We start from the raw sequence: 12,453 nt of genomic DNA on the forward strand, positions 1-12,453 counted from the left end.
GCGTATCACATAAGAGACACAATGAAATATTCCCATTGCTGTATTTGTTCAGAATTGGAGAAAATTAAAATTTAAAAATGAAATTGGAATAAAATGAAAGGGGAATTAAAGGAATGAAAGGATAAGGGCAGCCATCGGAAGGGGGTTTTGATATGTAAATTAGCACACCAGTGGGAAAAGCAAGCGTTTACCTATCTGATAAGGGGAAAACAATGAGGTGTAAAAAAGGTAACTTCAAAGTGGGGAGTTAAGGGAATTGGCACTTATATGCTAAAAAGCCGAGTCTACATGGTGGGTAACATCAAAGGGAAAGAATGATTTATCCAGAGCACAATAACTGGAGAAAGGGACACAGTAGAGGCAGCGACCATCACAGCCACACCCAGATGTGGAAAACAGTCTGCCCTGAAATCGAGTTATTGCTAAAAGGGCAGCAGATTAACTCGAACCGAGAAGATGATATCGTTGTTGAAGCTGAAGATGGTTTTCCCAAACATGGACAAATAGCCTGTGCATGGTAATTATCTGCTGTATTTAGCTCATAAAGTTATATAATATTGGATGCTGTTTGGGAACAGGGATGTCTCAGAGTTCAGGAAATGTAGATAGTTGTAATACTGTGTACATATAGCCATCAGTGTAGTTAAGTGCACTGTTGTAGTGTATTATAGTCCTTCTTGTGTGTTTTTCTTTTAAGTTAATAAATCTTCTTTATTAATTGATCACAAAATGACTGGACTATTCCTCTCTGGCTTCCATTTCTTTCCCCATATAATAATAATAATTGTTTATTGTCACAAGTAGGCTTCAATGAAGTTACTGTGAAAAGCCCCTAGTCGCCACATTCCAGCGCCTGTTCGGGGAGGCCGGTACGGGAATTGAACCCGCGCTGCTGGCCTTGTCCTGCATTACAAGCCAGCTGTTTAGCCCACTATGGTAAACCAGCTAAACCAAAGTGTAAATATACAGCACTAGGAACCGGTGTTCCAAGTTACCCTTCTGGGTGTTGGGATACCGTCTCATTTACTGTCAGTGGGGTTCTTAACACATTGTTCCAGTTAAGCAATCCTGTACCAAAACATCGGTGTGCAATCGGGAAATGAGCTTCAATATAGCTAATCCCGAGCTGGTACATTACGGTGAGTTTAAGATGCCCATATGCATCTTGGAAATTAAGTGCCTCAATAGATAAAGGTGCAGAAGCATCTGGGGTTCCAATGACACAAATCGACAAAATTATAAGACCATAAAACACAAACAAAGGTTTATTTTTAAAGGGAGAGGCTTGACAAGCAGTAAAGTAATGTTAAGCATGTAGAGAACCTTACTTGGAGCATTGTGAACAATTCTGACCTCACTTACAAAAATGATAACAGAACTGAGATAGTATATCAATCAGGAAAGACGGAGAGTGATCTGATCGACATCTTGAAGACTATGAAAGGATTTGAGAGGGTAGACATGGAGAAGATTCACCCACTTGGAGGGGAGACCCGAGTCATTAATAAATATGATGGGGAATTCAGAAGAAAGTGTCAGCTGACATTTACAGACATTCCCTAAACCGGACAATGCAGCAGTAACTCCCCGCTGATCATGGAAGAAGTCGACCGCGTCATGTGCAGGCCACTTACATGCAGTTGTAATAGTGAATGTTCGAATTTCTCGCTGGCGGAGAACTTAATTTAGAGGGGGAACATAATTGTGGTGAGGCGGCCTTTTAATGAGCGTGCTTGATGAACAATACCGGGAAGCTCGACCCGCCTTAAAACCGCCATTAAAGTCCCGATTACTCAATTTCTAAAAGTTCATCCCCCCCCATCGGGAAACTGGGGCGGGGTTCTCCAGTCCGCCAACCGCCTTTGCCTGGGGGGCACGTCCTCGGCAGCAGTGGGATTCTCCATTCCTGCCACCTGCGTTTTTCCCATTACGGCCAAAGCCCATGAGTGCACTGTCAGCGCAACGGAGAATCCTGCCAGCGGAGAATCCAGCTGCTGATTTTTTGCCTCCCACCGAATTAAGTTCCCATGCCCGCCAAGCACCCCCAGGGATCAGACAAATCCGTCCTCTGTTTCTCTTTTCATAGATGCTGCCAGACGCGCTGAGATTTTCCAACATTTTCTGGATTCATTGAAGAAGAATATGTCAATTGCTTTAGATGACGAGGTTTAGCAAGAAGTCCGCGTGGACCATGGTCCTGTCAGGTTTCATCGTAGCAAGGCATTTGTAAAAAAGAGAGTACGCATAAACTGGTGGGTTCCGGAAAGACCATTCATTTCATTTCCTATAATAAGGATACAGGATCGTGTCATTCTCATTAATATTACCGAAAACAAAATACACATCCTGAATAATGTGTTCCTGAAGTGGTGTTTGCAATTAAAACATCAACTGAGTATTTTTCGAAGCCTGAAGATCAGTCTTTGATCTTACACATTGATTTTACATCAAGCTGTGGCACGCTCTTACCAACAGGAAAAGCTGATTTTCAAGATATTTGTTCACTCCTCATAGTAATTAAATCTTTTCAGCAGGATTAACACGGGCTTTGATGGTTAATGTCCCAGGCACTGTTTCATTTAAAACATGTTCAAGCAGAATATTACACATGCACAAATCAAGGATGTTCCTTTAAACAAAATGAAGAGCATAATCTTCACTGCCAAATAAATGAATAATAAGTTAGTGAACTCTCGTAACCCTGACAACCTGCTAACCGCAGCTGAAATTTCCTCTATTGTCTGCGTTTTTAAAATCTTATCAGTAATGTTTTCCCTGTGTTGTACCCAATTGATCACGATTGTACAGGCCTCTCCTATCAACACAAGTTACTGTAGGTTTGCACAGACCAAATTAACGTGCGTGCATCTCATTTCGGTGCTATGAAATGGGAGGATAATTCTAAAGACTTTTGTTTGGTGGAAGTTTCAGGAAACATGGAGCAAAGTTGGATAAATGAAGTTGCAGTTCAGCCATGATCTAATTGGATGGGGTAGAATCGGCTTGTCGGTTGTAACTATCCACCTTTTTATGGGTTACGGTATGGTTCGAACACAAGAAACAATGAGAGAGTACTCAAATGTCTGAATTAAACATAAAGCTTCATTAGATTATACATACAGTACAAAAAAATACATTCTACGATGGCTAACGTAGCATCTATAACACACACACACACACACATAGACACACACACACGTGCACACACTTATATGATTACCTGGCAATGTTTTGTTTGATGTTTAAGTCTATCTGGTAATACAATGTCCTTCTTATTCTATTCTGTCTCACACACAGTTATATTTTAAAACAGAATTATTTTTTTATTCATTGCCCTTGAGAAGGTTCCTTCATGACCCAGAGACAATGAAAGAAGAACAATATATTTCCATGTCAGGGTGGCTTAGAGGGAAACTTGCAGGTGTTGGTGTTCCCAGGTATCTGATGCCCTCGCCCATGTGGTAGGAATCACGGGTTTGGAAGGCACTGTCGAAGAAGCTTTAGTGAATTGATGGAGTGTATCCTTTAGATGGTACACACTGTTGCCATTGTGTGTTGGTGCTGGCGAGAGCAAATGTTTAAGAAGGTGAATGGGGTGCCAGTCAAGCGGGCTGTTTTGTCCTGGATGGTTTTGATCTTCTTGAGTGTTGTCCTCGCCTCTGACCTATTCTTATAGCATTTTCATAGCTATTCCAGTTCCTTTTATGATCAAAAATAACACCCAGGATGATAGTGTTGTATCTCAGCAGTGGTCACGCCATTGAACGTCAAGAGAAAATGGTTGAATAGGAGATGGAGAATATGAGCTCTCTTGTTGGAGATAATCATTGTCTGCCACTTGTGTGGTGTGAATGTTACTTGATACTTATCAGCCCAAGCCTAAGGAGTTGAGTGGTCCTGGCGGAACCCAAACTGAGCATTATTGAGCAGGTTATTTTGAGCAAGGGCTGCTTGATGGCACTCTTATTGACCCCTTCCTTCATTTGCTGATGATCAAGTGTAAACTGGTGGGCAGCAGGTGGCCGGCTTGGATTTTCTTCTGGTGGACAGGACATAGCTAAGCAATTTTCCACATTTCTGGGTAGATGCCAGGGTTGTAGCTGCAGTGGAACAGCTTGGCTAAGGGTGCAGCTAGTTGTGAAGCACAGGTCTTCAGTGCTATTGCCGGGATATTGTCAGGGTACATATCCTTTGCAGTGTCCAGTACCTTCAGCCTTTTATTGCTATCATCTGGAGTAAATCAAATTGGCTGAGGACTGACATCTGTGATGCTGGGGACCTCAGGAAGAGACGGAGTTGAATGGTCCCTTGGCACTTCTGACTGAAGGTGGTTGAATAGGAGATGGAGAATATGAGCTCTTTTGTCTCCCCTTAAGAATGTCTTGTGGCACAGTGGGTAGCATCCCTGCCTCAGAGGCAGACGCTCTGGGTTCAGGTCCAACCCAGGAATTGATGGTCAAGGAAGGTGTGTTCAAACGCAGCCAAACAGGTTGAGTGTGTCAACCTGCAAAATCCTTCCAACACGCCAACGGGTGGCAGTAAGAGCGGGAGAGACTTGCTTTATGCAGGGTGGTGCCTCTCAAGCTATAAGACTCTGGCAACAGACTAGCGACCTGTTCCAGGAATAAACAGACATAGTGCGCCGCTAGGTGCGGGATGAGAAAGAAGTCTCCCCTTCGCAATAAAGATGTTTTGGCAATACAATATCCAAATATGTGCTAAGTAAATGGTCATACAATCACCTCAGTGACAAGCTTTTCCTAATTATAGATGCCCTTCTGGCAATGCTTAAGTGTCTCTTGATTATTCTCCTGATGGCGAGTTGGGTCCCTTAACTATTCACACAACGATAAGCTAGGCTTGCATCGGGTTCCTCTTAAATATCTGGGGCGAGATTCTCCGACCCCCCGACGGGTCGGAGACGCGACGGGGGCTGGCGTGAATCCCGCCCCGCCGGTTGCCGAATTCTCCGGCACCGGAGATTCGGCGGAGGCGGGGATCGCGCCGCGCCAGTTGCCCCACCCCCCCCCCACCCCCCCGCGATTCTCCGGCCCGGATGGGCCAAAGTCCCGCTGTTAGAATACCTGTCCCACCGGCGTGGATTAAACCACCTCTCGTACCGGCGGGACAAAGCGGCGCGGGCAGGCTCCGGGGTCCTGGGGGGGGGCGCGGGGCGATCTGGCCCCGGGGGGTGCCCCCACGGTGGCCTGACCCGCGATTGGTGCCCACCGATCCGCAGGCGGGCCTGTGCCGTGGGGGCACTCTTTTCCTTCCGCCTTCACCACGGTCTCCACCATGGCAGAGGCGGAAGAGACTCCCCCCACAGCGCATGCGCGGGGATGCCGTGAGCGGCCGCTAACGCTCCCGCGCATGCACCGCCCGGCAATGTCATTTCCGCGCCAGCTGGCGGGGCACTTCCGCCAGCTGGCGGAGCGGAAATCAGTCCGGCGCGGGCCTAGCCCCTCAAGGTTAGGACTCGGCCGGTCAAGGGGCGGAGGATTCCGCACCTTTGGGGCGGCTGATTTGCGCCATTGTAGGCGCCGGTCGGCGGACATCGCACCGATACGGGAGAATTCCGCCCCAGGTTCTGAGCACAGAACAGAAATTGTTCTGAAGGTGAGTTGAGCTTTCTCTTTGATTGCCATTCTTTTGATGAATGGTTCTCTTTGCGGCTGCAGATTCCCTTTGATTGATCTGGATCCGTCCATCCCCGCGACCACCAGGCGACCTGAACAGCTTCTGTAATATCATCTTCCTTTGAACGGTGGACAGGATATTTACAATTACCTATCAATGATAGCCTTGGATCAAGATAACCAATGTTCGACCGCATTTTGTTTCAAACTTCAAGGTGAAGCCGTATAACATTGTGCATCTTTACTAAGACTTCCGTTTGGTAAAGTCTACAGTCTGAGGAGAGCATTGATTGGCTGGATAGATCAAATCACAACTGCCAGCTGGCAAACTTCCTGATAACGTTGTTTACTGATGAGGTTGCTTAATAATAATAATAATAATAATCGCTTATTGTCACAAGTAGGCTTCAATGAATTTACTGTGAAAAGCCCCTAGTCGCCACATTCCGGCGCCTGTTCGGGGAGGCCGGAATGAGAATTGAACCCACGCTGCTGGCCTTGTTCTGCATTGCAAGCCAGCTGTTTAGTCCACTGTGCTAAACCAGCCTCAGTCTGGTGCTCTGGGTGGAACCCAGATTGTGTTCTGTGCAACACCACCAAGGCCTCACTCAGACAGAGGTCTCCTTTTTGACTACACAAACATCTGTCCGTTGCTTCTGCTTTACGGCAGCAGAGCAGAGGTTCATGAGATATGAATTTTTCCCAATCAGCTCATTCTGGCCGCAAGTCCAGCTTTGACATTTTTGCTGGAGTCTTTCTTTTCGTCCACGCTTGAAGAAATGAATGGTCAACTCCTCGTCCTGTTGTACCTGGATGCACAGTAAAAATACGCTAATGGGTTCTTCGTTTGGAATGCATGCACAGGCGCAAAATTGTTTTCCTATAATTGCCTAGTGAGAAAAATTGATTAAGAAAGATGGTTTGTTCGCCATTGCCTGAGCCTGGGTGAAAAAAAGCAGCAAAAGTAGAACGATTTTAAAAATAGAGGAACACGCGAGGGGTAGTTTTTAAAAAGAGCTGAGTGAAACAATTTTTTTAAATCAAAAAAGCATCAAATCAAAGTTATTGGTTTAGAGGAAAAAGGTTCAGAGTGAAGTTCACCGGAATCAGTCTGTGGGTCAGGCGCACTTCTCTCTGGCTGTGAGCAGACGTTTCCTCAGTCAGGTGGTTTTGTGAGAACTGTAGATGTTCGGTTATTGGAAGAATTTGGTTCCACTGATCAGTCAGATTCCAGGGGGAGAGAGTGGGAGAGTGGATGGTTCGCTGTGGGGAAACTGCCATTGATACAATGGGGCAGCACGATAGCATAGTGATTAGCACTGTGGCTTCACAGCGCAAGGGTCCCAGGTTCGATTCCCGGCTTGGGTCACTGCCTGTGCGGAGTCTGCACGTTCTCCCCGTGTCTGCGTGGGCTTCCGGTTTCCTCCCACAGTCCAAAGATGTGCAGGTTAGGTGGATTGGCCATGACAAATTGCCCCTAGTGTCCAAAAGGGTTAGGCAGGGTTATTGGGTTAGGGGGATAGGGTGGATGTGAGGGCTTAAGTGGGTCGGTGCACACTAGATGGGCCGAACGGCCTCCTTCAGCTCTGTATGTTCTATGAAGGCAACGTGGGAGGGATGCAGTCGAGCCCTGTTACAGGGAAGGAGGGGAGGGGGAAAGGATGGGAGAAATTGGCCGAGGGAGCCTGAGCTGAAGCCACACTGCCTAAGGGGCAGGTAAGAGGCCGGGCGGAGCTCCTTGAATCTGGCAGAACCTGAGGGGGAATTTTGGAGATTTGGGGTTGAGATGATCTGGCAGCATTGAGGATAAACGTTCCGCTTCTCCACACTGCAAGTGCACATTGCGAAACCCCACCATGTGCTGCCACCACCATGTTCCACATCACCAACTGGTTCCTGGATGTAAGGTTCGGCATTGAAACATTCAAGTAGAAATGTCACTGGACTGATAATGCAGAGACTCTGGGGCATGGGGTCAAATCCCACCACAGCAGCTGGTGGAATTTGAATTCAATTGATAGACCTGGAACATAAAATTAGTCTCAGTCATGGTGACCATGAAATGATCATCAATTGTTGTAAAAAAAACCTATCTGGTTCATTGATCACAGTTAGGGAAGGAACTCTGCTGTCCTTGCCCGCTCTGTCCCTCATGTAACTCCGGACAAAATATGGTTGACACTTAACTACCACATCCCAGGAGAGAAAACGTTCAGAAGATATGCAATTTCCAAGTAGATGTGTAAAGGCACAGAAATAGTGTAAGACGGTTTTGTAATTAAATCTTCACACCAAAAGTTATGATCTCAAAATCACCCGGAGTCCACAAAGTGCCCGAGCTTATTTCTCTAATCATTAACGGAGTATAGACAATGATCTATTTTGCAGTTCCCAAATGCTGCCTTTGTTTTCCTCTGGAGTGTTCACAAGAGAAAAGAACAATTGTGTTTTAAAATACATTCATCGCTTGCCTGAAATAAAAGCTTTGAAAGTTCAATCACTGGTTTCTTTCAAGCAAAAGCAAAGAAACTCAAATTCCCATCAGTCAGCTCCTACTGATGCAAAGTTGGAGTCTGGGAAATTGCTGACATATCTTCATAATGCATGGAGGTGATTGAATGCCCATTTTACTGTTGTGAGATAAAATTATTCAATTAGAGCGAGTGGATTGGTGGATTCACTCAATGTAAGGTCCATATATATTCGCCATGACGGACAGCCTCTTCGTCGAATTGGCTGGAAACCTTTAGTCCCACTCCCGAAGACGGCACTTCCCATTTTTGTGAAGGTGGGAGTGGGAGCAAACACGTTTACTGCGGTGCTGGCCACTTAAATCATCAGCTGCCTCCACTGATGTAGGTTTTTGACAGGCCAGGAGTGTGAAACCCAAACTGTGCACTTTAGACCGGGTAAGAGCAAGTCTGAACTTTATGGATTCAGTTGGATAGCCCCTTTTACGGAGGTAAAGTAGCCTTTCGTATCTGGTCCTAGGACACCTTTGAAGGAGGCAATATTCCCTTTGGTGGGGGCCCTTTGGAATTGTTAACGGTAGGCATGAATGTGCAGAGGAAGTTCATTAACTCATTACTGTCAAGTTCATTGGAATGGTAGACAGATCTGTCAAAACTGTTAGCAGCACCTATCCAAGGGAGCTGTCAAACTGAAAAGGCCTTTAAAAGTCCAGCCCTAAAAATCTTCTTTTTTTAAAAAATGACTGGAGTGTCATAAAAATGATTGCTTACTATTTCACTCTATCTTTCGACATAAGCCTGAAGACTTCCATTACTGGATTCATAGAATCAGAGAATCCTTACAGTGCAGAAGGAGGCCATTCAGCCCATCGAGTCTGTACAGGCCCTTGCTCCAATTGAGCACCCTACTTCGACCCAATCCCCAACTCCTAGCTCCGTATCTCCACCTAACATTTGGGTTATTTAGCATGGCCAATTCACCTAACCAGCACATCTTTGGACTGTAGGAAGAAACGGGAGCACCGGGAGGAAACCCACGCAGAAATGGGGAGAATGTGCAAACTCCGCACAGACAGTCCCCCAAGGTCAGAATCGAACCTGGGATCCTGGCACTGTGAAGCAAAAGTACTAACCACTGTGCCACTGTGCCGCTCCATAACTGCTTCATAAGTGCTGCATAACTGATTTCACAACCATTCAGCATCACAGTCAGCTGCCTGCCATTTCACAGTTTGATTGTCAGCTACAAGTGGTTATAAATGCGTTGTTGTGGAACTGTGTACTCCAATGCTTGCAGTTAGAAGGAATTATGCACTTGAATGAAATGAATCTTGTTACAAGGCTTTACTTAGTTGAAGGAATGCAATTGTAATGCATGGGGTTTTAAGAATAAGTGTGTTTTTTGAATAGAGTGAAGTCTGCAATAAACACTCAGAAATGTATTATATCGGGGCAGCACGGTGGCACAGTGGTTCGATCCTGGCTCTGGGTCACTGTCCATTTAGAGTTTGCACACTCTCCCCGAGTTTGCGTGGGTTTCGCCCCCACCAAACCTCAGTGGTGACAATGTAAATCTAAATCAATTTGAGGGAACCTAGCAGACAGCTTACAAAACAAGAGGACAGTCGAGTGTTTATAAAATACTAAGCATTGCCTGCCTCATAACATTGTACCTTTATTAAGAATCCTACCTTAAGAAATAACAGATACTGATTGTCCAATTCAACACATTCCCCACACACCAAATTCAATGAATGGGATTTTCTCGCCCTTCCCCCTGAGGGGTCTTCCGCTGCCACCGAAGGTGAACCTCTGCGATTGGTTCCCTGGCACGGAGCAGTTGAGCCATCGAAAACGCCGGATACTTCAGCTGAATCGGAAGATCCCATTGGCGGCCAATGGCGAAATGCCCCTTCCGCCGGAAAACACGTCGCGGGGATCTGGAAAATCCTGGCCAAAATATAATTTGTGGGATTCTCCGCCTGCATGATTCTCCGTTGTGCTGGCAGCACACCCATGCCCGTGAGTTTCCCGGCGGCGTGGGGTGGCCAATATAGGAAATCCCATTGGCAGGTGGCGGGAACGGACAATCCTGTTGCCGGCGAGGGCGCGCCGCCCAGGAAAACCCGGCCTGCGGACCGGAGAATCCCGCCAATGAATTACCAGATATGTCTTATCAATAAAACAGAAAATACCCGGCAGGCCCCGCAGTATCTGTGGAGAGAAAAACAGAATTAACAAATCAGGTCAATATCCTTTCCTCAGGTATTTCTTACTTATTATGCAGCATGAATTGTAAATGAAACTTGCATAATTCACATTATGATACAGTTTTTCTACCACGGGGAATGTGCATTAAGTACAAAGGCTTCCATTTGGAATGCTTGCTTTCTATCAATATTTAATAGCACACCAGCATGATGCAGCTGGTGACAGCAATAATGTCCTTTTACTGGCAGTCACAAGGACCATAGGAACAGTCGGAGACATTGGAATGGGGCATCAATAAGCAATGAGTGCCCCATTAGCCAACTTATGCCCCAATAATCCTAAATTTCAATTTGTACCAATTCTTTGCTTCATAGAGTGTCAGAAAAGATTTTTCCTCTGAACCAAGTGATCACATTGTGCATGTCCTTTCAGGTAATGACTGATGAAGTTTTACAGTTCTGATGGGCTGTTTCTCTATTCTATGCAGCAGCAGTGACACCTACAGGCTGGACCCCAGCTGCGATACGCACTGAAGCTGCTCACAGATGTTTCACAGTCACTGTTGGTCCCATGGACAGTGAAAAGCTATCTCGATGCCCATATCCACATTAGAAGGGTTAGCTCCGACTTCATTTTCTGTTGTTTGAATCAGCTCCAAATGGAAGTGAGTCACCAACATGCGAAATAGGAGCAGAGGTAGGCCATTCGCCCCCACCGAGCCTACTCCACCATTCAACAAGATTGTGGCCAATCCGTTTGTGCTTCGAGTTCCACATTACCATCTCTCACCTTGATAACCTTGCCGAACAAGAATCTATCTACCTCCGTCTTAGAAATAGCCGGTGGATATTTGACATTTGAATTGGCACATAGCGCATGATTGTGGTGTCATGATAACGCCAGCCTATGAGCATGTTCAAGCCTCATTATCATATACTGATTCAAATTTAATTCCATCTTATTTCCAGTGCGATTTCACAGCACACATCTGGCCCATATGACGTGGTTGCGCTGAGATTGTTATGATTTGAGCCGATCAAGTTGGCACCTGAGTTTGGATTGCTGGTAAAACAATTTGGTTTGTTTGCGGATGTATTTTGCCGAGTGCATTCATTAGTTTTCCGGGGTAACTTACTACTTTTGTGCTTGTTGAGCAATTTTTCTTATTCTGTGTTGTTAAAATTATAACGGTTGCAAATGCTTTAACTTAGACGATGGTGTGTTACAGTTCACTCAGGGAGCCCGGGTTGTTATGGCAATATGTACTTACACATGCATAATTTCTACTTGTTCACAGTATGTGGACGTCCCTGGTAAGGCCAGCATTTACTGTCTGTCCTTAATTGCCCTTGAGAAGATGATAGTGGGCAGCCATCTCGAACCACTGCTGTCCATGTGGTGTAGGAACAGACAAAGTGCTGTTAGGGACGGAGTTCCAGGATTTTGACTCAGCAACAATGAAGGAGTTTGACAGTGGTGACGTTGTCATGCATCTGCTGCCCTTGTCCTTTGAGGTGGTAGAGGTTGCAGGTTTGGATGGTGTTGTTAAAGGAGCCTTGGTGAGTTGGACAGTGGATGGTGTCAATGGTGCACACTGCTGCCACTGTGCGTTTTGGGTTGATGGCAAATTCAGGCAAATGCTGCCGTGATGTCAAAGGCAGTCACTCGCATCTCACTGCTTGAGTTTAGTTCCTTTGTCAATGTTTTTACCAATGCTATAATGAAGTTAGGAGCTGAGTCTTCCTGGTGCATCTCAAACTGATCAGCAGTAAGCAGGTTCTTTTTGAGTAAGGACCGCTTGATAGCACTTTGGGTAACACCCTACCTTACTTCAGTGATGATCAAGAGTAGACTGATGGAGCATAATTGGCCAGGTCAGATTTGTCCTGCTTTTTGTGGGCAGGACATACGTGGGTAACTTTTCACATTGCCGGTAGATAACAGTGCTTTAAATGTACTGGAACAGCTTGGCTAGGGGCACATCTAGTTTTAGATTACAAGTGTTCAGTACAATTGCTGGAATATTGTCAGGGCCCATGGCCTTTGCAGTATCCAGTGACTCAACCATTACTTGATATCTCGTGGAGTGAATCAAATTGGCGGAAGACAGACATCCGTGATGATGGGGACCTCAG

This window comes from Scyliorhinus torazame, chromosome 10 (assembly GCF_047496885.1).
Source record: "Scyliorhinus torazame isolate Kashiwa2021f chromosome 10, sScyTor2.1, whole genome shotgun sequence".
Classification (NCBI taxonomy): domain Eukaryota; kingdom Metazoa; phylum Chordata; class Chondrichthyes; order Carcharhiniformes; family Scyliorhinidae; genus Scyliorhinus; species Scyliorhinus torazame.